At 36.5% G+C, this 27,319-nt stretch overlaps 1 long non-coding RNA gene and 1 pseudogene across 1 annotated transcript in view; one reads left to right on the plus strand and one right to left on the minus strand.

The window, feature by feature from the left end:
- The window catches only part of LOC132343227 (uncharacterized), a 141,435-nt gene that overhangs the window by 43,265 nt on the left and 70,851 nt on the right, over positions 1-27,319 (plus strand). The gene's annotated exons all lie outside the window — the stretch shown is intronic.
- On the minus strand, positions 3,616-5,963 carry LOC785429 (transcriptional adapter 2-alpha-like; annotated as a pseudogene).

Below are 27,319 nucleotides of genomic sequence, written 5' to 3' on the forward strand. Positions count from 1 at the left end.
TTGAGAAAGAAAATGGAGCTTGAGGAATCAGGCTTCCTGACTTCAGACTACAATACAAAGCTACAGTAATCAAGACAGTATGGTACTGGCATATTACCAAAAAAATGGATCGATGGAACTGTATAGAAAGCCCATAGATAAACCCACATACATAATCTGTGACAAAGAATGCAAGAATATACGATAGAGAAAAGACAGTCTCACCAATAAGTGGTGCTGGGAAAACTGGATAGCTACATGTAAAAGAATGAAATTAGAACACTCTCTAACACCATACACACACACACACACACACACACCTCAGAATGGATTAAAGACATAAAAGTAAGCCAGACACTAAAGCTCTTAGAGGAAAACACAGGCATAACACTCTCTGACATAAATTGCAGCAAGATCTTTTGTAACCCATGTCCTGGAGTAATGAAAATAAAAACAAAATAAACAAAAGGGACCTAATTAAACTTTTTTTTTTTCAGAACAAAAGAAACTATAAACAAAACAAAAAGACAATCTTCAGAATGAGAGAAAATATTTTAAAATGAGGCAACTGATGAAAGATTAATCTCTAAAATATACAAACAGCACATGCAGCTCAATAATAAAAAGAACAACCTGGTGAAAAAATGGCAGAAGACCTAAATAGATATTTCACCAAAGAAGACACACAGATGGAAAACAAACACATGAAAAGCTTCTCAATATCACTAATTATTAGAGAGTTGCAAATCAAAACTACAATGAGGTATCACCTCACACTGATCAGAATGGTTGTCATCAAAAAATCTATAAGCAATAAATGCTAGAGAAGATGTGGAGAAAAGGGAACCCTCTTACACTATTGGTGAGTATATAAATTTGTGTGGCCACTATGGTAGACAGCATAGAGATTCTTCAAAAAATTAAAAATAGAACTACCATACCACCCACCAATTCCACTCTTTGACATCTATACAAAGAGACAAAACTCACTAATTTGAAGAAATATATGACCTCTTTGTTCATCACAGTGGTTTATTGTTGCCAAAACTTGGAGGTCACCTAAGTGTTCACTGATAGGTGAATGGATAAAGAAGATGCTATTAATATAAGAAATGAAATATTAGTCATGAGAAAGAATGAAATCTTTCCATTTACAACAACATGGATGGATCGAGAATGTATTAAGCAAAGTGAAATAAGTCAGACAGAGAAAGACAAATCCTGTATAATTTCACTTGTATGTGGAACATAAGAACAAATCAACAAACAAAACAAAGCAGAAACAGACTCATAGATACAGGTAACAAACTGGTGGGTTGCCAGAAGAGAGGCGGGTGGAGGAATGGATAAGATTGGCAAAGGAGATTAATAAGTATAAACTTTTGCACAGCACAGCATTTACACTCAGTTGTGTCTGACTCTTTGCGACCCTGTTGACTATAGAGTCCATGGAATTCTCCAGACCAGAATACTGAAGTGGGCAGCCTTTCCCTTCTCCAGGCTATCTTCCCAACCCAGGAATCGAACGCAAGTCTCCTGCATTACAGCCAGATTCTTTACCAGCTGAAACACAGGGAAGCCCACAAATACTGTAGTGGGTAGCCTATCCCTTCTCCAGCAGATCTTCCCAACCCAGGAATAGAACCAGGGTCTCCTGCATTGCAGGTGGATATTTTACCAACTGAACTTTCAGGGAAGCCCAGTACAAACTTCTAGTTATATAATAAGTAAGTCCTGGGGAGGTAATGTACAGCATAGGGAATATAATCAACAATAATTTAAAACTTTGTACGGTGATAGACCGTTACTAGACTTATGGAGGTCATTTCATAATGTGTATGTGTTGAACAACTATGTTGTACACCTGCAACAAATGTTATAGTCAATTATATAGGCAGTTGAAAAAATAAGGAAAAGAAAGTTCTTATTCAGATTTCTAATCATACTCGCTTACCTTATGCTGTCTGACTACTGTGGGGCCTAAAACCTTACAGTTTTCTTTTGGCAAAACTGTGGCATTTGCTTTTAAGTTCAGTTGCTGTTGATCTAAAGGTGAGCCAAAGCTGGGAAAATCATCGTTTTTCCCTCGAATTTTTCTTAGTTTAACCTAAAATATAATTTCTTTTTCTTCTCTGATCTCAAGACATGACCAATAGTAGCATAGTACTAGTAGTTCCCCTAGTAATGAAAAATACCTTTAAAATATCAACTTCCCTGGTGGGAAGCTGGACATTTCTGGTGGCTAAGACAGTAAAGAATCTGCCTACCTGTCAGGAAACCTGGGTTTGATCCCTGGATGGGGAAAATCCCCTGGAGAAAGGCCTGGCAACCCACTCTAGTATTCTTGCCTGGGAAATCCCATGGGCAGAGGAGCCTGGTGGGCTACAGTCCATGGGGTTTCAAGAATCAGACACGAATGAGTGAATAAAATACCAACAGTCTTCACTAACTGAAGAGCAGATAGTCCTTCTCTGGAGCACTAGAGACCTCAGTGTTATCCTAAGCATGTGATCTTTACATGGAAACCTTTAGATTTTTTCTGGGTCATTCTTCTCCAGCTGAGTATGCTTTGGAAATATAAAGCTGGAAATAAGCATGGTTATCTTAGAAAACATTGGTTTTATTCAAAGATTTATGAAAAGGGCTAGTAATTTAACTTGTAGGTAGCTGAAGCCATTTTTACTTCAAAAGAAGCATTGATATATTAAGGAGAAGAATACAAAATTTGCAAGCATTTTTAAAGGTTATACTGGGATTTTAAATATTTCAAATTTTAGATGGCACCTTTGTGTTGTGCCTGCAGGTTCCCTGAAGGCTGTATTAAATTTTCTAGGCCATGAACTCAATGGAAAACTTAACAGGATTATCTCAGGTGCTTCTTGATTAAAAAGTAATAATAATCTGGCTATTTGCATCTTGCATTCTTTATCCTAGTTTTTTTTTTTTTTTAAGTAGCAAAACATTTTAATCCATTCGTTCTAAAAATAACAGAGACATTTTATATCGGGTGTAACCTACTCAAAAAGTCTTCTGCAGTTGAGAGAGTCAGACTGCAGATTACAGAACCAAACATTCAAGTTCAAGGTGCAGTTTGGGACAAGACCATCATGGGGGAGGTTTTCCTCCTTTCTGCTCATAAACCTAAGTTGTTAGCTTAAAAATAAAATCTCAGACAGAAGGAGAAAGCTTTCTCTCTATATAGCCTCTTTATTTAACATCGGTGTGTAATGTTTGAATGCAAAACAGATAATTAGAAAACCAACCTCCTAAGCAGGTACGAGGATCTGAGCTGGACTCCTGGGACTACAGACTGGTTTAGTTCTACTTCTACCAATACTGTGATGTGTGGTACTATGGTTCTTGTTTTAGTTACAAGAGGTATTAGGAATGAATGCCCACACACAATTAATAATAGCTTATCTAGCACATAACTCTGCAGTACAATACCAACAAGAGGAGTATTTTAAAGCAGGGTGGGGAAGAAAGTAGACACTAATACAACTGAAGATTTCCTTTTTTCTTTCCCTTTTTTCTCAATGAGAATTCAGTTAAAAAATGAGGCTCCAGAATGCCCTTGCGGCCCTTTGGCCCGCAATACTCCTGGGGAGCCTCACAGGCTTTGGTGATGTATCCTTCTCAGATGATGAAATCATAGATTTTCTGGGTTTTGTTCATGTCTGCCTTGATGAGTGCTCTCGCCTGGGCCAGTTTCAAGCCCCTTTGCTTGTGACATTTGTTCAATAGAGCAGATGTGTATTCTAAATAGGCTCCTGGGACCAACCTCACCATCTAACAGAGCTCCTTTTCTTTTTCACTCAACTTCTCTGTGCCAGGGAGGCCGCTGAGTTTCAAGGGCAGTACACTTCATCTACCTGAATTCGAAGTCATTCGAACAGAAGGACTCAAGCCAGAGTCAACGTCAGCCTGCGGGTGGAGCCACTGCTGGCAGGCGCTGCTGTCTGATGCACTGGAGGACCTCAGAGCGCATTCTGTGTTTGAGGGGTTCCTCTTCTTGAGTCTTCTTGAGGTGATTGTAAATTCTGGCGCTACAAAAATTGATAACGCCTGCTGTCCTGTATTCCTGGAGCCTTTTGATTTCCCTTTGGAGTTCAAATTCCAATGCCTGGCTTTCAATGAACTTGTCAGGCCCCACCGGCCCCACTGTCCTTGCAAATCACCTCATTTTTTGCATAAAGATCTTGGACTTCCTTGGGGTATCATCGTTCCATTAACTGAAACTTCCTAAGGTTGATTAATTCGTGATCTCAATTTTTTTTCATCTTTGTCCTCCTTCATCCTGGAATGATAGATGTCTACTACAGCCATCTTCAGAGCATGTAGAATGTCCCAGTCATCTTCGACAAAATCAATATCTCTCAAGTACTTCGCATAATTGTCAAACTGCTGTATGAAATCTGCTTGAGCTGGCATGTATCCTGCCATGTCCTGAGAAAACAAGGAGTTAAAAGTAGGTCGGGGAGGGTCGTCTGCAGAGTGAAATGGAACGGCAGTGTCAGCAGTTTTTGCCTCCTCTGCTTGCTTCAGGTTCAGCAGGGTAGATGGGAAGAGAGGGTTATTGAAGAAATGGTTCATATAGTGCTTCTCACACTCCTCCTTGGTCTTGGCGCACATCTGATTGGTTATATCCTACCAATTTCCAAAGCCACATTCCATCACAGCTTGTAAAAGGGCCATTTCTTCTTGAAAATCCAGCTAGGGTCAAGAAGAGGAAAATCTACATTTCATAAGTATAATCACTTTGATGTTTCTTGTACTCAAATCCTCAAGTGAAACACGGTAAGCAGAGGAAATAAGGAAATTGCACACTTGATATAAAGCTCCATGAGGTAGGTGGAGCAACCTTGGCAAGGTGGCTTATCAGAGGGATCATTGCTAAAGGAACCCAAACTGTCCATTCCCCAGTTGGCAAAACCTGTTGCTTTGATCTTCTTTAATCTGAGCTGCTTCAAGGAGATTTCAGAACCTCACTGCTTCCCTCTCCTCCGCCCATCCTAGTTTTAAGTAGATAAAGAGCTCTCTGTTTCTTCTCTGACAATGTCAACATTTTCTTTGTTTTCTTCTAGTGGTATGACCAAAAGGCTAGTGTGGGAGAATCCTAGAATCTGATTAGTTACTGTGGGCTACATGTGCAACTCAAGTAATTTTCCATTTCTAATTGGTAGCCCAGGAATTCACATTAGGAAAAACCCAACAGATGTTATAATTCCTCCCAGGGATCTAGTATACAAGTGCTTGCTAAGGATTTTAATGTTGTTTACTTTAAAGTTTCTTGTCTCTTTTCTTTGAGTACTCCTCCAGCAATCTATTAAGAAACTATATTTAAGTATATTTACTTTATTTCTAAAATTTCCCAAAAACTATCTCCTAAATAGATCTTTGCATTAAAATTCTTATTTTTCTTCCATACTAGATTATAACCATGTGATTATAAGCCATAATTCCTCATTCTGATAAATTAGAGAAAAAAATTAAATAGTGTTACATTAAGCCCTGTAAAAGTTTTAAGTCTGAAAAGTGAAGTTAGAACATCTCATGTTATTAGGAGTATGTTTTATACACAGCAGGCTTCTCACATGGAACCATGGTAAAGAATCAGCCTGCCAGTGCAGGAGATGAGGGTTGATCCCTAGGTCAGAAATCCCACAGAGAAGGAGATGGCAACCCACTCCAGTATTCTTGCCTTGAAAATTCCCGTGGGAAAAGAAGCCTTCTGGGTTACAGTCCATGGGGTCGCAGAGTCAGACGTGACTTTTTTACTCTGAAACATGAGTTTTTTCACTCTCTTGTTTCACCCTCATCAAGAGGTAAGACCAGAAACTATAAAACTCTTAGAGGAAAATATAGACAGAACACTTGATGACATAAATTGAAGCAAGATCCTCTCTTACCCACCTTCTAGAGTAATGGAAATAAAAACAAAAGTAAACAAGTGGGATCTGATTAAACTTAAAAGCTTTTGCACAGCAAAGGAATCTATAAGCAAGGTGACAAGACAACCCTCAGAATGGGAGAAAATAAGAGCAAATGAAACAACTGACAAAGGATTAATTTCCAAAATATACAAGCAACTCATACAACTCAATACCAGAAAAACAAACAACCCAAAAAAGTGTGAAAAAGACCTAAACAGACATTTCTCCAAAGAAGACATACAGATGGCTAACAAACACATGAAAAGATGCTTAACACTGGTCATTCCTAGAGAAATGCAAACCCAAGCTACAATGAGATATCACCTCACACCGGTCAGAATGGCCATCATCAAAAAATCTACAAACAGTAAATGCTGGAGAGGGTGTGGAGAAAAGGGAACTATACAGCACTATGGAAGATGGTATGGAGATTCCTTAAAAAAACTAGGAATAAAACCACCATATGACCCAGCAATCTCACTTCTAGGCATATAACTTGAGGAAGACAAAATTGAAAAGACACATGTATCCCATTGTTCATTGCAGCACTGTTTACAATAGCTAGAATATGGAAGCAACCTAGATGTCCATCGACAGATGAATGGATAAAGAAGTTGTGGTACGTATACACAATAGAATATTACTCAGCCATAAAAAGGAATGCCTTGGAGTCAGTTCTAATGAGGTGGATGAACCCAGAACCTATTATACAGAGTGAAGTAAGCCAGAAAGAGAAAGATAAATACCGTATTCTAATGCATATATATGGAATCTAGAAAAATGGTACTGAAGAATTCACTGGAGGAACGGACATAAAGAATAGCATTGTGGACATGGGGAGAGGGAGGAGGGCTGAGATGTACGGAAAGAGTAACATGGAAATTTACATTACCATATGCTAAACAGATAGCCAACGGGAATTTGCTGAACGACTAAGAAACTCAAACAGAGACTCTGTATCAACTAGAGGGGTGCATGGGGAGGGAGATGGGAGGAAAGTTCAAAAGGGAGGGGATATATGTATATCTATGGCTGATTCAGGTTGAGGTTTGACACAAAACAAAATTCTGTAAAGCAATTATCCTTCAATTAAAAAATAAATTAAAAAAGAGGCTCTTTAGTTCCTCTTCACTTTGTGCCATTAAAGTGATATCATTTGCATATCTGAGGCTGTTGATATTTCTCCCAGAAATCTTGATTCTAGCTTGTGCTTCATCCAGCCTGGCATTTTTCATGATGTACTTACTCTGCATAGTAGTTAATTATGTAGGGTGATAATACACAGCATTACCAGCATATACACAGCATCTGACAAAACTAAAATGAAAAATTACTTAAAATGTACTTTCTTGCAGTATCCAGTATATATGATTTGTGAAGAAAAAGTTAAAATTAAAAAAATAGGGAAATTGAGTCTGAGGATGCAACCAAGCTAATCTTACACTGACCAAATTTTAAAAGGTAAATATAGGCTTAAACAAAATCAGACAGCAGTAGAGGTGTAGCTTCTTTATTTGTATATAAAGGTGGATTTTTCAAAATGCAAAGTGCATATGGAAACATAGTTTCTGTATTGGATAATCATTTCACTGAGACCTTATATTCATTTGCCATTTGGTATCCAGTATCAACTCCTAAAAATTTAGGAGGGTTGTTTGTTCATAGGCTTGAATGAATAGCCAATTATCTTTGATGAAAAAAATTCAGTGTTCATGAGTGGATTAACACACTGGTGAAAAGTTCTTCAAAGTTTTTGTTGTTCAGTCACTAATTCTTGTCTCACCCTTTACCCATGAATGGCAGCACAGCAGGCTTCCCTGTCCTTCACTCTCTCCCTGAGTTTGCTCAAGCTCATGTCCATTGAGTTGGTGATGTCATCCAAAAGCTCATTCTGTCATCCCCTTCTCCCCCTGCCCTCAATCTTTCCCAGCATCAGGGTCTTTTCCAATGAGCCAGCTCTTTGCATCAAGTGGCCAAGGTATTGGAGCTTCAGCTTCAGCATCAGCCCTTCCAATGAATATTCAGATTTGTTCAGTTGCTAAGTTGTGTCTGACTCTTTGTGACCCCATGGACTGCAGCATGCCAGGCCTCCCTGTCCCTCACTATCTCCCGGAGTTTGCCCAAGTTCATGTCCATTGAATTGGTGATGCTATCCAACATTAGGGTTGATTTCCTTTAAAAGTTAATCTTCCAATATTTGTGAACCATTTTCCTTAAATTATCTTTCTTTGGTTTAGTTTCTAGTCCTTATATGTGCATGTCATATTTTCTTAATTGACACATATTTATCTATGTGTTATTTAATTAACAGCTTCCAGTATTTAATCTCCATTGGTATGCTTTCTCTGGGCCTAATTGTTTAGACTTGGCTCACTTAATCAGAAAAATTGTCATTATTTTCTTCAAATTGTTGTGAGATTTAGGATTATTTTTGTAAGATGCTAACCAAGAAGTTGTTTTGATCCAGGAGTTCAAATAACTACTCAGTTGATAAGTCATGGATTAATGAGCTTTCCATACCCTTTCTTGCATATGTGCATGTGTAATCGCTTAGTTGTGTTCAACTCTTTGTGACCCTATGTACTGTAGCCCACCAGGCTTCTCTGTCCAGGGGATTTCCAGGCAAGAATACTGGAGTGGATTGCCATTTCCTCCTCCAGGGGATCGTCCCAACCCAGGGATTGAACTCACATCTCCTGTGTTTCCTAAATTGTTAGGCGGAATTTTTACCACTGAACCACCTGGAAAGCCGATCCTTTTCTTAACAACTCTAAAAATTGTGATATAATTGACATGTAACATTGTTAGCTTCAGATGTATGCAATAATGATTCCATTTTGTATATATTGTGAGGTGATCACCACAATAAGTCAAGCTAACACAATTTAAACATTTTTTAAGGATTCATACTGCCTCTAGGAAAATATTGTGACTCTTTAGTAGAATGTACTCTTCTTATCAGATCCCCAGTTTGCATGACTTTCCAGACTTATCTCTCACTCTTTCTATCTCATGCTCAGGGGCCTAGTCACCTAGAGTGTGCTGTTTCCTAACCCTTTTATTCTATTTCAGGCTTCCACAGTGATGCCCATCCCTTCCCTCTGCCAATGTCTTTCCTGTTCATGTATATATTTTTAAGTCCCTCTATAGGCATCACTCCCTGTGGAAGTCTTCACTTCACATCTGTAGGTAGAATTATTTTCTTCCGCTTTTATGCTTTCAAGTATCTTGCTACCTACTGCTAGTGTGCTTGCGTGCTGAGTCATGTCTGACTCTTTGCGACCCTGTAGACTGTAGACTGCCAGTCTCCTCTGTCCATAGGATTTTCCAGGCAAGAATACCAGAGTGGGTTGCCATTACCTCCTCCACTGCTAGTACTATATTCATTACAAATTGCAATAGTTATTATATTTGCATATCTTTAATTAGACTACTGGACTATGAAGTCAGGAACTTTGTTTACCTCAGTACCTCTGTTAGCAAATATATCCACAAAGTATTCAGTAATTTTTATATCTGCTTCATTTATTTAATCATCTATAACTTTTTCTGTGTATACATATGTATATTTATTTTTGGATTAAATTCAATAAGTAAGTTGCAGATATCATTACACTTTACCTACAAATACTTCAATTGGTATTTCCTAAAAATAGACTTCCCTCTAAAAAGCACAATATCATATTACACCTAATAAAAGAACATAATTTCCTAATATCATTTAACATCCAGTCCATAATAAAATTTTCCTCAATTCTTCCAAAATTGACTTGAGAGTTTTTCTTCAACCAGTTTATTACTTAATTTTGATCAGATGAATGAATCCTGAAACCAAATACTAGCACAGTTTGAATGTTTTTGTAGGAAGAGATATATGGAATGTGTATTTGATATTTGAAATTCTGTTTTTTGAAATGTCAGATTAAAGCTGATAGTTATGGTAATTGGCATGAAGGATTTAGATTATAAGGAAAGAGCTTAGTTAAAATGGAGCAGTATAGCTGCATTGGCACTTACTGCAGCAGTAGAAAAGCCTTTGAAAGCAGCTTTAGAATGGCAGGAATCAATGCTGGTGTAAGGCATCCGCTGCTATTGCGAAGACATGAGGGAAGTGGAAGGTCATCACTTACAGACATTAACTAGCTGTCATTCTTATTTAATGCTGCACCATAAAATTTCTTGGTTGTGTATAAATTGTGGCAGTACATGCAAATTCTCAGGTCATTTTCCGTGGTTAGCCCACTTAAACTTGCTTACTGCAGTCCTACATTCTAGATCATTGTCATCCACTGATGACTGAAGAAAAATTGCTAAGAGATCCATGCATAAAGTGCTGTGTAGCTTTTAGGGGAAGCTTCAGTCTTGTTCCCAGAATTTTCCATTCTAGCCCCTCTACAGCCTTTGCTATCATCAGCAGATGCTCTTTGTAATTTTTCCTTTGTTATTTTTCCTACTGCTCTGAGTCAAGGTGGAAATTGCTATCACATGGTAACCCTGCTAGAGGAAAGTACCTCATTAGCAATATTTTCCACAGACACCAAGGTAGAATAAAGGGGAATAAGAACACTATAGTACCAAAAGATCAGTAGCAAAACTGCATGATTTAAAAAATAAGAGTTCAGGATGTGGAAGCATTAACCTTGGGGTGATGACTTTGGAAAAATCACCTCAGTTCTGTACCCTTCAGTTTCCTCATCTATAAAATTGAAATAAAACACTTGTATCTCCCAAATGCTTATAAGAAAGAAATCAAATTAGGCCTCTCTGAGTATTCTGTGAGTTAAAATAGCTTCTAATATATATAAAAATATTATTGATTTATCCCTAGGGACTTAGAGTCCTTTTACATCTTATCTATTATAGTGCTGAGGCATAAAAAGGCATCTAGATCCTTTCCTTTAAAAATATTTACATGAACCAAGATAAGCAGCATCAGCAATTTTATTTTGGAAACTCTTTACAGGAGTTAAATAAGTGATGACATTTCTCCATGTATTTTCTTGAATCATGGGCCTTGGGTATTCTAAAGTATCAGAAAGGGCATTTGTTTTATTTTTAGCTGTCAGAGTATTGTGCTCAATGAAAATCCATCTGTTTCAAACCAAAGCACATATTTGAAGCTGTTGGGGGAGAGGGCCTGCAACATTGCTTTTATTTTTATCCTGTGTGTTCAAATCTCTACTGAGAAGACCTCATAGGTAGCATTTCCTTGGATGTTTTCACAGAATGCAGGATTGTTTATTCATTTCTGTAATGGATTGGCTACTTACTGTTCTCCACTATGAGCAGCATGAGTTCCAGAAAGAGAACCATTATACAGCATTCTAAACTCCAAACCTGAATAAAACCCAATGTTATTAATTCAAAACACAGTTAAGGGCCTTCTGTAGGAGAATTGGGAGAGGTGATATGAAAAAACTGTAAGATGGAGAAGACACAGGCCCTGCCCTCAGGGAGTTTATAGTTTGAAGGGAAAGATCAGATAAATAGATAAATGTAAAACATCAACTATGGTGAGAGCTATATAAAGATAGTTTAAATCAAGTCCTTGCAAGGAGGAATTCTCAAAATTTTTATTTACAACATAGAAGAATACTCTTTAGCTAGCTCTGATCCTCCCCTTGCTGTCCTTCTAATATCGATTCTTTTGAAGAGTCATGCTCTACAGAGAAAACCTGTCTCCTTTCCCCAACTAGATGCTCAAATCATTTGTGCTAGATTTTGGCATAGGAGATAAAGTGGAGGTACAATGAAATGATTGCTGCACCAATTTACTTAAGAAAACTAAAGCTAACCTTACTGGAGAGAAATTCTGAGATTCGCTGTTTGTACTTTCTGAAATCTAAATATATTGATTTTATTTTTGGAGCATGCTGCTGCTGCTGCTAAGTCGCTTCAGTCGTGTCCGACTCTGTGCGACCCCATAGATGGCAGCCCACCAGGCTCCCCCGTCCCTGGGATTCTTCAGGCAAGAACACTGGAGTGGGTTGCCATTTCCTTCTCCGATGCATGAAAATGAAAAGTGAAAGTGAAGTCGCTCAGTCGTGTCTGACTCCTAGCAACCCCATGGACTGCAGTTTTTGGTGCATATCTACCATCTTATTATGTATTTAACTTCTGGCTGCACCGAGTCTTGGTTGCTATGTGCAGTCTTTCCCTAGTTGCAGTGGGCAGGGGGCTACTGTCTAGTTAAAGTGGGTGGGCTTCTCCCTGCAGTGGCTTCACTTGCTGCCAACATGGGCTTTAGGGTGCTTGAACTTGGGTAGTTGTGGCTTATGGGCTCCAGTGTGTGGTGCATGGGCTTAGTTGCTGGGCAACATGTCGAATCTTCCCAGGCCAGGTATCAAACCCATGTCCCCTGCATTGGCAGGCAGATTATCAACCACTGGATCATCAGGGAAGTCTCCTGAGATGCAAATTTAGAACAGCATGACTGAAGTGGAGATTTCATGAGGATCCCAAACTAAAATCACTTGGGAGAAAGTTCGGACTAGTGTTTTATGCCCGGCACAAGTTAAAAAAATTCTTTTTAACATTTCAATAGTTTAATATTTCATGAACTGGGCAGTATTCATTCCCAAGGACCCAGAGAACTGCAAAATAGGGCAGAAAGCAGGAACCTTTTTTATAGGGCAAAGAATAAGAAGCAAGGATAAGAAAAATAAAAAATGGATTAAGCACAAGGAAGCAAGTATAGAGCCATGGGTTGGCTTGGTATTTGGGATTGGCTGACTGGATATACTGCATTTCTGATAAAATGGCTTTATAGGGATATCAAAGTTACATAAGTTCTGGTGCTGACATGGCACCAAAGATATGCCAAGACGGCGTGGCCCCATCTTGGACATAGAAATTTATTTCAACTCTGTGAAACTTAGAGTGAGATAGAATGGGAAAGACTAGAGATCTCTTCAAAAAAATCAGAGATACCAAGGGAATATTTTGTGCAATGATGGGCACAATAAAGGACAGAAATGGTATAGATCTAACAGAAGCAGAAAAGATTAAGAGGAGGTGGCAAGAATACACAGAACTATACAAAAAAGATCTTCATGACCCAGATAACCATGATAGTGTGATCACTCACCTAGAGCCAGACATCCTGGAATGCGAAATCAAGTGGGCCTAAGGAAGCATCACTATGAACAAAGCTAGTGAAGGTGATGGAATTCCAGTTGAGCTATTTCAAATCCTAAAAGATGATGCTGTGAAAGTGTTGCACTCAATATGCCAGCAAATTTGGAAAACTCAGAGTGGCCACAGGACTGGAAAAGGTCAGTTTTCATTCCAATCCCAAAGAAAGGCAATGCCAAAGAATGCTCAAACTACTGCACAATTGCACTCATCTCACACGCTAGTAAAGTAATGCTCAAAATTCTCCAAGCCAGGCTTCAACAGTACATGAACTGTGAAATTCCAGATATTCAAGCTGGATTTAGTAAAGGCAGAGGAACCAGAGATCAAATTGCCAGCATCTGTTGGATCATTGAAAAAGAAATAGAATACAAAAAAAACATCCACTTCTGCTTTATTGATTCTGCAAAAGTCTTTGACTGCATTGATAACAACAAACTGTGGAAAATTCTTCAAGAGATGGGAATACCAGACCACCTTACCTGCCTCCTGAGAAATCTGTATTCAGATCAAGAAGCAAGAGTTAGAACTGGACATGAAACAATGGACTGGTTCCAAATTGGGAAAGGAGTATGTCAAGGCTGTATATTGTCACTCTGCTTATTTAATTTAAATGCAGAGTACATCATGCGAAATGCCTGGCTGGATGAAGCACAAGCTAGAGTCAAGATTACCAGAAGAAATATCAATAACCAGATGACACCACTGTTATGGCAGAAAGCAAAGAAGAACTAAAGAGCCTCTTGATGAAAGTGAAAGAGGAGAGTGAAAAAGTTGTCTTAAAATTCAACATGCAAAAAACGAAGATCATGGCATTCAGTCTCATCACTTCGTGGCAAATAGTTGGGGAAACAAAACAGCGGTAGATTTTGTATTTTGGGGCTCCAGAATCACTCTAGATGATGACTGCAGCCATGAAATTAAATGATGCTTGCTTCTTGGAAGAAAAGTTATGACCAACCGAGATAGCATATTAAAAAGCGGAGACATTACTTTGCCTGCAAAGGTCCGTCTAGTCAAAGCAATGGTTTTTCCCAGTAGTCATTTATGGATGTGAGAGTTGGACTATAAAGAAAGCTGAGCACCGAAGAATTGATGCTTCTGAACTGTGGTATTGGAGAAGACTCTTGAGAGTCCCTTGGACTGCAAGGAGATCCAACCAGTCCATCCTAAAGGATATCAGTCCTGACTATTCATTGGAAGGACTGGTGTTGAAGTTGAAACTCCAGTACTCTGGCCACCTAATATGAATTGACTCCTTGGAAAAGACCCTGATGCTAGGACAGATTTAAGGCAGGAGGAGAAGGGGATGGCAGAGAATGATGGTTGGATGGCATCACTGACTCAATGGACATGAGTTTGGGTAAGTGGAGTTTGTGGTGGACACGGAGGCCTGGTGTGCTGCAGTCTATGGATTTCAAGGAGTCGGACTCGACTGAGCGACTGAACTGAACTGACTGAAACTTAACCTTTTAAAGTGCACAATTCACATTTTTTAGTATATTTTTAAGATTGGAGAACCATCACAGCCCTTTAAAAAGATCCATGGAAGCTGAGTTTGGCAAAGTATATGAGCGATGCTATAAGTTTGTTCAAGCCAGAATCTCTGACCCGTCATGGAGTTTCAGTTACCAGTGACTGAATGGTAAACCAGTCATATGCGTGTAAACCAGGTGCACTGTGAGCAGAGTGCAAGAGGGAATCTCACAACTGGGTCTGGCAGGAAGAGAGCCTCCAACAGAGACAACCAATATGTTTCAGAATAATGTTTAGGACCAACTTTCAACAGCAATTCTTTGTGGAAACAAGGAAAATGGAGGAAAATGGAAGTGGGTTGATTATACCTGTTTGCTAAAGACACATCAGATTTATATGTGTTGTCCTGTCATGATTATTAATAGTACGGTCTTTTGTTCCCCAAAGTAGTTTAGATGATTAATCATATGATCACTATCATTAGACTCCCTAGTTCTCTCTTTTGGAGATGCTTTCTCTCTGGTACCCTTCCCAGCCTCCTCTTCAGTCCCCGGATTCCAGTTTCTGTCTCCAAAGCTCAGTGAGACCATCACTCTGTTGTCCATCACTGAGCGTAGAGCACCACTAGCCATGGACCACACTGTGGGGCTCACTTCATTTTTTATCTCTTTGCTACCTGTTGCCTGATATCTGAAAATCTGTATCCACTATAGTTTTAGTTTGTTATTAGTTCTATTCCATCTTGACATTATGTGTGTGAGGTTTCTCTATGTCATTGCATATGGCAGTAGTTCATTCTTTTTCTTTGTTTTTTTAGAATGCCTTGAATAAATAATAAGCAACAATGCATTTATTTAACTTTTGATCGATATTTTGGTTATCCCAGCTTTTGTACATATCTTTTGATGGACATGTATTTATTTCAGTTGGATGTATGTCTTTATGATTGAGTTTTTGAGATATATGTGTTGATTTTTGAAAATATTTAAGTAGTTTTCTGAAGTGGTTTTACCATTTTACCTTCTGCTATCAAAACATTTCAGTTACTCAAATTTTCATCAGCACGTGGTATTGTCAGTCTTTTAAATTTTAGCCATTTTGGTGAGATGTTGATATTTCACGATTTTTAATGCTGAACACTTTTGTTTATTTCACATCCAATATTTTTAAATTAAAATAATATTTAAACCTCTATGATTTATAAATGTATCTTTAGATAAACATAAAATCTACTGTAAAGTTTGAGAACTATTTCACAACCAGTTTCTTTATATGTAAATAAAATTTTAAAAATAAAAATATTTTATTTATTATATGTATTCTACTAAATGGTGGCATTAAGAATACACCATTTATTAAATAATTAATAATTTTTAAGTTCTTTAAGTTTGCCTTAAATACTTTCACTATACTTTAAATTGATACATGGTATTTTTTAGATTTTTTTTAGTCTTTCTGGACATTAAATTATCACATTTTAAAATGTTGTGCTTACTAAATTCTTCAAATGAGGAGCAGAATTTGCTGGTGAATGCTTTTCAATAAGAGTCATATGTTGTGTACCTGACACTGTAAATCCAGCACTGTACACATCTATGAATAAGGCATGGTGCATTTTTCAAGTGTGTTCTTGAAGTCATCTTTTGATGAATACAGCAGTGGTCACAAACAACCACTTCCCAAATGTTTTCCAAAGAACATCTTATTTAAGATGATAACTTGGAAAAAAAAGCAAAACATAAAAAAAAAAAAAAAAAAAAACCCAGACAGGTTTGTCATCAAATAATCTGAGGAAACTATTCCTATAAAATAAGATAGAATGTAATAAGAAATGCCAACTCCTATGGATTTCCGAAAAAAGAAGAGCCCATGTTTATTTCAGGGGATCAGACCAGTTGGTGTATACATAATATAATGTAATAATTAGAGATTGATCTAATTTTAGAATCCTAGACTGGGGCTTACAAACTCATTTATGATTGAACATGTCTGGTGGGAAATTGGGCTCTTGGCATTCTTTGGCCCTTCAGTTAATTTATTGTATCTACAGTATTTATTAGTACTGCCTAGATAATTTTGTAAATTCATTTATTATCAGTCTGGTAGATTGTCTATCTCTTGACCTTTCCATTTTGTAGTTTTATGCTAAAATAAAATAATACTGTCAAAGTAACATGGAACTCTTTATAGTCCATTTATATTACTGTATATATTTGATTTTTATTCAGTATTGAAAGTATCTTTTCAGTTTAAATAGATTCTTATTTTAATTTCTCTAGACCAAATGATTTTATGAAATTTAAAAAATTGTGCCTGTATATTTTAAAAGAGCTTCAATAAATAAAATTAATTGTTGTATTATTATAAAGTTGACATTTTCAACATATACCTGAAAATTAAAATGGACATGATTAGTTCTCAGGACGTGGGATTTACCAGGAAATTTTAATGGCTAAGATATTTTAATGAATCACTTCCTAAGGCTTCCTTTTAAAAGCTGAATTCAGTTTATATGACTACTCCTCCTAAAAGCTATCTGTCTAGTAAATAGTGGATATTTACTATATTTTAGGAGTTGGTTAAATATCTCTTACTATTTTGGATTATTCTTTTCAATTTATATTACTTAGCCATTTTTAAATTTTACAAGATGCTCTTACATGTTGTATATTTTAAACACTGGATTTTCTAGAACCTTAATACAATTCTGTGATTGGAGGGACAGAAATAGCTTTTTGTATGTACTGTGAGTGGGGTTGACTCACACCAGTAATTGATTTACCAAAGTCTGCAAAGTCAGTTAGTGTCAGTGATTACTATAACCTTGATATCTGGCCTCTACGTCAATTAGGTACTATGCCAGATTAAATGCTTAGGGTTTTTTTTATGAATACTTAATAGAAGCAATATTCAAATAAACATCTTATTCAAGAGAAGCTTAGTGACTTCTTGAAAACTGAATTTGGTTGTAAATGATTTTAGTTTAAAAGCCCATTGGGGATTAATTCATAGCAAAGCTGTTTTCCCAGTGCATACATTTTGCAGTAAATTCACAAGCTCAGTATACTAAAAATGTGCTTATTTTCCAATCTGCTTTTATTTAATTAGCGGTATGGTTTTAATTACTTCTCAGCAAAGAATTTCACTTCTCACCATTAAAATCTCAAAAAAGTTTGAAATAAAATGAGACTAGAAAGACTCATTTCTTAACTTGGGCATGAACAACAGCCTCATTCTTTAATCTCATCGCACTTGTTCTTGAGCCAGTGACATCTACTACTATAGCAATGACTCTACGATTTCATCATGTTCTTTGTTAGATATAGAGATTCCAATCTGAAGCGGGGACGGTCTCAGTCTTCTTCATGGCCTGCGTCTTTTCTGTCCTCATCTGTGCTTTATTTGGCTGTTTACTCTAAATCTTTCCTTTGTCTTTTTCCTTTCTCTAATACCCCTTTCCCCAAACAGAGAACATTTTTCTCAGGGTTGCCTACAGATTTCCAGGTAGATTTGTTACTGAATCTAAGCTCTTATTACTTAACACACTACAGGCCAATTAATCAATCAAGAGACAAGTTGTTGGGTCAAGGAATGGCGAATTTATTTGGAAAGCAGCAGACTTAGAAGATGGTGGGCTAGTGTCCCAAGGAATCACGTTACCTGAATTAGATTAGTCACTAATAACTATTATTTGAATTTCAGTGTTTTATAAAAAAAAAGGTTCTATCCCATGTCAAAGTTAATTTTTGAAGTAAATGTTTAAATCTAGAAAGCTTTAGATTTACATAAAATATTCAGTTAGTACAGAGTTGCTGTATACCCCATATGCAATATCTTCTATTATTAATATCTTTCATTAGTATTGTGTATTTGTCATACAATTAATGAACCAATATGAACACATTATCATTAACTAATGATCATGTATAAAACTACTCTAAACATTTGCTGTAGATTTCTATGTGCATGTACATGGGTAAGTCATTTGGGTGAATATCTAAGGATGGAATTTTGTCATCCTATGATAAGACCACTTTTAGTTTTGTAAGAAACTCCCAAACTGCCATCCAGAGTGGTTGTACCATTTGTGTTTCCATAAGCAATGAAGGAGAGTTTCTGTTGATGCATATCCTTGCCAGCAGTTGAATTTGTTTGGTTTTGGAATTTAGCCATTTAAATAAATGTGTGATAGTATCTCATTGTTGCTTTAAGTTTAATTTCCTTAATGAGAAAAGTTGTGGAACATCTTTTCATATGCCTATTTGCCATTTGTTTATCTTCTTTGGTGAGATACCTCTTTAGATCTTTTGCTTAATTTTAACCATGTTGTTTATTTTCTTATTGCTGAGCTTTAAGAGATCTTCACAAGTTTTAGATAGGTCCTTTGTCACATATCATTTGCAAATATTGCCTCCTAGTCCATAATTTGTCCTGTCATTTCATTCTCTTAAGAACGGCTTTTGCAGAGCAGAAAGTTTAAATTTTAATTAAGTCTAACTTACCTTTTTTATTTCATGGATCATACTTTTGATATTATATCTGAAAACTCATCTCAAAACTCAAATTTACATAATGTTTCTCCTACATTTTCTTCTAGAAATTTTTTTAAATTTTATTTTATTTTTAAACTTTACATAACTGTATTAGTTTTGCCAAATATCAAAATGAATCTGCCACAGGTATACTTGTGTTCCCCATCCTGAACTCTCCTCCCTCCTCCCTCCCCATACCATCCCTCTGGGTCGTCCCAGTGCTCTAGCCCCAAGCATCCAGTATCGTGCCTCGAACCTGGACTGGCATCTCGTTTCATACATGATATTTTACATGTTTCAATGCCATTCTCCCAAATCTTTCCACCCTCTCCCTCTCCCACAGAGTCCATAAGACTGTTCTATACATCAGTGTCTCTTTTGCTGTCTCGTATACAGGGTTATTGTTACCATCTTTCTAAATTCCATATATATGCATTAGTATACTGTATTGGTGTTTTTCCTTCTGGCTTACTTCACTCTGTATAATAGGCTCCAGTTTCATCCACCTCATTAGAACTGATTCAAATGAATTCTTTTTAATGGCTGGGTAATACTCCATTGTGTATATGTACCACAGCTTTCTTATCCATTCATCTGCTGATGGACATCTAGGTTGCTTCCATGTCCTGGCTATTATAAACAGTGCTGTGATGAACATTGGGGTACACGTGTCTCTTTCCCTTTTGGTTTCCTCAATGTGTATGCCCAGCAGTGGGATTGTTGGATCATAAGGCAGTTCTATTTCCAGGTTTTTAAGGAATCTCCACACTGTTCTCCATAGTGGCTGTACTAGTTTGCATTCCCACCAACAGTGTAAGAGGGTTCCCTTTTCTCCACACCCTCTCCAGCATTTATAATTTGTAGACTTTTGGATTGCAGCCATTCTGACTGGTGTGAAATGGTACCCCAGAAAATTACTAGAGCTAATCAATGACTATAGTAAAGTTGCAGGATATAAAATCAACACACAGAAATCCCTTGCATTCCTATACACTAATAATGAGAAAACAGAAAGAGAAATTAAGGAAACAATTCCATTCACCATTGCAACGGAAAGAATAAAATACTTAGGAATATATCTACCTAAAGAAACTAAAGACCTATATATAGAAAACTATAAAACACTGGTGAAAGAAATCAAAGAGGACACTAATAGATGGAGAAATATACCATGGTCATGGATTGGAAGAATCAATATAGTGAAAATGAGTATACTACCCAAAGCAATTTATAGATTCAATGCAATCCCTATCAAGCTACCAACAGTATTCTTCACAGAGCTAGAACAAATAATTTCACAATTTGTATGGAAATACAAAAAACCTCGAATAGCCAAAGCTATCTTGAGAAAGAAGAATGGAACTGGAGGAATCAACCTACCTGACTTCAGGCTCTACTACAAAGCCACAGTCATCAAGACAGTATGGTACTGGCACAAAGACAAAAATATAGATCCATGGAACAAAATAGAAAGCCCAGAGATAAATCCACGCACATATGGACACCTTATCTTTGACAAAGGAGGCAAGAATATACAATGGATTAAAGACAATCTCTTTAACAGGGGGTGCTGGGAAATCTGGTCAACCACTCGTAAAAGAATGAAACTAGAACACTTTCTAACACCATACACAAAAATAAACTCAAAATGGATTAAAGATCTCAACGTAAGACCAGAAACTATAAAACTCCTAGAGGAGAACATAGGCAAAACACTCTCTGACATACATCACAGCAGGATCCTCTATGACCCACCTCCCAGAATATTGGAAATAAAAGCAAAAATAAACAAATGGGACCTAATTAACCTTAAAAGCTTCTGCACATCAAAGGAAACTATTAGCAAAGTGAAAAGACAGCCTTCAGAATGGGAGAAAATAATAGCAAATGAAGCAACTGACAAACAACTAATCTCAAAAATATACAAGCAACTCCTACAGCTCAATTCCAGAAAAATAAATGACCCAATCAAAAAATGGGCCAAAGAACTAAATAGACATTTCTCCAAAGAAGACATACAGATGGCTAACAAACACATGAAAAGATGCTCAACATCATTTATTATTAGAAATTTTGTAATATTACATTTTATATTAGGTATGTTACCCACTCTAAGTGGTGTGTGTGTGTAAGATATGAGATCTCCATCTAGGTTCCTTTTTTTACTTTTTCATGTGGACATCGATTGTTTCAGCATCATTTATTGAAAAGATCATGCTTACTTCATTCATTCAATTGCTTTTGCACCTTTGTTAAAAAATCAGATGTTGATTTCTAGACTTTGCTCTCTTCATGTTTCAATTTCAAGAATACCTATGCCTACTTTATATATAACTGAAAACTGAGAAATGGGAAAATAAGATCATAAAGCACAAGGAGAAATCTCTGTTGGAATAAATCAAGAAACTTCAAATATTTTTATTCTAGGTATTTTCTTCTTAGCTTAATAAAAACTGTATACCTAAAGCATGTGTATTACTAAGCACATGAGTATCTCACATGAGGAAAACCTATTTTCTGTAGGAATCCTAGGGACTTGGCATTCCTAGTGAATGTACATCCGATTTCTTTAATTTTGATTGCATGTCTGCTTTATTTTCCTAGAAATCATATACTATTAGTTTAGGGTCTGTAGGATCTCCCCAACTAGTTACCACTCTCTTTTACTCCTTACTTCCTTTTCCTAATTAATTTTACAGGTTTTTTTGGATAGCTATTTGGAAATTTGCCCATTTTGTTTCCTTTGTAAATATTTTCTAATGTATCCTCTGTGTATTGGTTGGTTTTGCTCAGAACTCCATTCTTTTCTCCCTTCCCATTTTACCCTATTTTATTTTACTTGGCTCAGCATTTTACTCTGGCATAAACTTCCACTTAGATACTGATAACTCTCAGTACTACCTTTTTATTTAGTTTTATTTCCTTGTGTCCACCTGTTTACAAAGATTCACTCTGAAGAGACAGCTTTGATTTACCATATTGAAAACAAAACTCATGTTTCTTCAAAACTTGTTTCTCTACCTGCTTATCCCATTTAGTTCTTGGTGTCAAAATTAAAAAAAAAATTTTTTTTTTAGAAAACTTGGCATCATTCCTCCTTCTTACACCCAATATCTCATTGTTTTCCAAGACCATTTGTTAATATATCTTGACATGACTTGACCCTTTTTCCACTCTGATATCCACAGCTGCCACAAACACTCTACTCTCACACAACCTACTTATCTCTTCCTTGTGTTCTGTTAATCTTCAGATCCCCAGACAAAAGCATGGGGCTGAAGCAGAGTAGGTCATGCTATTTCATGTCCTCTTGCTTTCATATATAGATGTCCATTCCCATTGTGATCTTCCTGAAGAACTCAAAATTGTCTTTAAGCTCAATCAAATTTCTTCTGATCTTTCAGGGCAAAGTTTCATGGCTTTTCCTTTCACTAACTTGTGTAACCTTAAAGACTAGCTATTATTCTATCTGGCTGTGTTCAAGGGCATGCAGGAAACCAGGTACTTAGGACATATTTAAAAAGTGATTAATAAATGTGTAAACAAATAAAATATAGATAAAAATACTCATTCTTCCTGGGAAGAAAAGCATTTAGTATAGTCCTGATAATCTTTGCTGTATTCTGTCTTTTTAATCATTAAGGCACATGTTTTATGACATTTATCCTTATTTTTGATATACCATGTATACTTTTTGTGTATGCATGCTCAGTCACTCAGTCATGTCCAACTCTTTGTGACCCCATGGACTGTAGCCCTCCAGGCTCCTCTGTTCATGGGGATTCTCCAGGCAAGAACACTGGCGTAGGTTGTCATGCCCTCCTCCAGGGGATCTTCCTGACCCAGCGATTGAACCCGTGTCTCTTGCATCTCCTGCATTGGCAGGCAGATTCTTTACCACTGTGCCACCTGGAAAACCCATACAGTTGATCTTAATTAATAACAACCTTGTTGGTGGAATGAATAAAATAGAGCCCAGTGCCTTTTTCAGTCCCATATGTCTGGTTTAGTTTTTCTCAAACGATACACATCTATATGTATTTTTTTTTTTTTTGTACAACATGTAAGCACTGTAAGTATGCATGTAAAATTGGAGAATTTTCCTTTTTGTCATCATATAATTCACAATTTCCCTTTCAGGATAATGGTTTAGCTTGTATATTCTCTCTCTCTCTGTTTTGATCTAGCACATACATAGTACTAGCACAATAGCATGTATATGTGCATATTTGTATTTGTTTTATTAATATGTTTTCCTCATAATTTTCTTTCATTATCTTTAATTTACTGTATTTCTCAGAGATATTTAAATATTATATGAGCATTTTCTTTACATTCATCACTTGGTAGAAGGTTCTAATGTATTAATAAGATAGAATCTCCTCTATTAATGAATATTTAGATTGTTTCCAACTTTTTTACTTCAACAAACAATGCTACATTAAGCATCTGTTTTTATACTTTTGGAGATATTATTGATAGTGGAATTGTTCTATCAAAGGTTATGCATATTTGTTCTAATAAATGTTATCAAATTGTTCTCCAAAGACAGAAAAAAAAAGCCTTACTAGCTCCTGATCTGTTGCAAGTAGAGGCTCTTATGCAGTTTTCTAATATGTGTCCTTGTGCTGTAGAAAACAGAGACAGAAACGTATGTAGTTCAATTTGCATTTTCTTGATTTATTCAACAGCACTTTCTTGCAATTTTGGCTATTAGGATATTTTTGTGAGGGTTTCCTTGGTGGCTTATGTACCATAATCATAATATATTTTCTATTGGGTCATTTATTTTATATGCCATTTTATTTTACAATAGTTTTAAATTGTAAATAGTCAAATATTGCAACCATTTTCCACTTAGGCTTTCTGAATTACATTTAGAGATATCCACATAAAGGGAGAGATTAAGTCCTCTATAAAAATTTTAATTTGAATATAACCTTGTTCTTATAGGACTTGGTATTTTATCAGTTTTTAACTACTTCATTCTGACAAATTAATTTATGAGATAAATGAGAAATTATTATCATTCATAATTTACATATGTGGACTGTGACTGCAGCCATGGAATTAAAAGACGCAGTCTCCTTGGAAGACAAACTATGACAAACCTAGACAGCATATTCAAAAGCAGAGACACTTTGCCAACGAAAGTCTGTCTAGTCAAAGCTTTGGTTTTCCCAGTAGTCATGTATGGATGTGAGAGTTGGACTCTAAAGAAAGCTGAGCGGCAAAGAATTGATGCTTTTGAACTGTGGTGTTGGAGAAGACTCTTGAGAGTCCCGTGGACTGCAAAGAGATCCAACCAGTCAATCCTAAAGGAAACCAGTCCTGAATATTCATTGGAAGGACTGATGCTGAAGCTGAAACTCCAATACTTTGGCCACCTGATGCAAAGAACTGACTCATTTGAAAAGACACTGATACTGGGACAGATTTAAGGCAGGAGAAGGAGACAACAGAAGATGGGATGGTAGGATAGCATCACCAACTCAATGGACATGAGTTTGAACAAGATCCAGGAGTTGGTGATGGACAGGGAGGCCTGGCATGCTGCAGTTAATGGGGTCACAAAGAGTCGGACACGACTGAGCAATTGAACTGAATTGAACTGGTGGTCAGAGGGTAAAGAATCTACCTGCAATGCAGGAGACCTGGGTTCAATCCCTGGGTTGGGAAGATCCCCTGGAGAAAAGCATGGCAACTCACTCCAGTATTCATTCTTGCCTGGAGAATCCTCATGAACAGAGGAGACTGGTGGGCTACAGTCCATGAGGTCCAAAGAGTCAGACATGACTGAGTGACTAAGCACATACACATGAAGCAAACTTGTGTTTCTTATTCCTTTGAGTGAGAATTTTTAGAATCTTTATTGTCAGGTGCTGAGAAAATTGAAGTCTGAGAGACTGAAGTAGAGTTCTGGAATGAAACTAATTGATAAACCCAGTGGGGACAACCTTTGATATATACTGACCGTGGTCAAAGACTACACTTCAGTCAACAGGGGTAGAAGTTCAGGTTTGTTTTATCTCAAATTTAAATAACTAAATGGGCAAGGACTATTTTGGTCTTTCTTACTGTACCTGTGTATGTATCTAGGATTAACAACTTTTTGGTACATTTGCAACTTTACAGAATTAAACTTCATTAATTTTATTTCTGCAAACTTCTTAGAGATAATGTGTACTGCCTTTTAAGAAAAATGAAGTGGGTTGGCAGAATTTTGCAATTATTCTCATACTTGCATGTCCTTAGATGTAGGAACAGTAGTGGCTGTTTCAGGAGAATAAAATGTAGGTGGAATTTTTCATTTTCTAAGGGTCTGTGTTATGAAGTAATAGTCTTGGGTATTAGCATTTGAATATATACTTAAAATGCTACAATACTACTCCTTCTTTGGAACATGTCTGACTCATTTTGCTGGATTACTGATTCCATACTCCAAGATGAAATCAGGTGTTATAATGCACATGAAAGCATTTGGAAAAATATATTACATGCATTAAAAAGGCAGTATACATTACTGTTGATCTAACTTTGAATATATATATGTGTGTGTGTATATATATATATATATATATATATATATATATAGCTTCAAATATATAATTTGATGCATGGACAGAAAGTCCTAGGAGGGTTAGGTTTTTAAAAATATTGTTTTTTTGTTATTTTGTTTAAAAGAAATTGTTTATTTCTCTTGTGTATGATTTAAGATAGTTGGTTTCTCAACACAATTCAACATTTTTACCTATGCCATAAAAGCTTGCAATGTTGATAAATGCCCTATTATACTTGTGTGATAAAGAAATTCAAATAAAGAACTTCCATTGAAATATACCTGCAATTATAACAGTTTCTTCAGTTCTCTTCAAGAGGATTATGCTACTTCAGTATTTTCATTTTTATCTTTTGTGATACAACTGAAGAAAGAACCAAAGCTCTAATAAAAACACAAGATATGATGATAAAAAATACAAATTCCTTTTTCTTGAAGGCCAATTTGCCTTGAGCAGAAAATAATGCTTTTCTTAATCCAATAAATCCTAGTGCAGACACGTGGGGGCAGTGCATCTTCACTATCTACAATTCAAATTCAAAAAATGACTTCTTGCCATTAAAAAATGTGCTATAGACTGACTAGAACAGAAACTCCTGGCCATCATCTTTCTTTCAGAGAGACCATCAGTTCACACACTTTACACAACAACAGCAAAAGTCAACTCTTCTTCATTTTGGTAGTGGTTTCCTATGAAATTAAAGAATGGTTAATTTTTTCCCTGTCTAGACATCTCTTCTTATTGCCTATATTACCTATATAATGATTTTGTCATCAAAGTAACAGTTCATCATTATCCAATATTTCACATAGTAGATGTGGCGTTTATAACTGTTAGTTTAGTAACTGAAATCTTTACTGATTAATTTTCATGATCCTAGTGCAGCTTACACTCATATCAGAACTCTATGCATGTGTGTATTTAATAAATCATATAACACCACTGTGAGACAGTTTTCTTTGTTCCTAATATCATGTCCACACCTTTACCCCATATTTCTTATCTTGACTTATGCGATTCAAAATGATTGAGGCCAGATTGCTAAATCCATTAGCAGAAATACATCTATAATCCTCTTATTCCACTTGACCTGATTCAGCATCATCCCCATGAAGAAAAGAGATTTGGATTTGGCATGAACTATTCTAAGACTTGGAAAAATGTACCATGACAATCAGAAAAGGAAATTTTATTTATTTTTTTTCCAACTTTACTGAGGTATTATTGACAAGTAAAATTATAAAACATTTATATTATACAATGTGATAATTTTATATATGTGATTTCAAGTGATTCCTACAGTCAAGGTATTAATAGTTCACAATCATTCTCCCGAGTCACCATACTATACAAGAGAGCCTTAGAACTTACTCATCTTGTAACTGAAAGTCTGTACTATTTAATCAACCTCACTCCATTTCTTCTACCTCTCTCACCATTATACTTTGTGGCTCAACTTTTTTTTTGTTTGTTTGTTTTAAGATTCTACATATAAGCGATAACATAGAGTATTTGTCTTCTTCTTTAAAAAATTTCGCTGAGCTGGGTCTTCACTGCAGCCTGTGGGTTCTTTGATGCGTTGTGTGGGCTTCTCTAGTTGTGGCACAAGGGCTTGGTGGCCCCAAGGCATATGAGATCTTAGTTCTCTGACCAGGGATCAAGCTGGGTCCCCTGCATTGGGAGGCAGATTCTTAACCACTATACC

This window comes from Bos taurus, chromosome 20, assembly GCF_002263795.3.
Source record: "Bos taurus isolate L1 Dominette 01449 registration number 42190680 breed Hereford chromosome 20, ARS-UCD2.0, whole genome shotgun sequence".
Taxonomy (NCBI): domain Eukaryota; kingdom Metazoa; phylum Chordata; class Mammalia; order Artiodactyla; family Bovidae; genus Bos; species Bos taurus.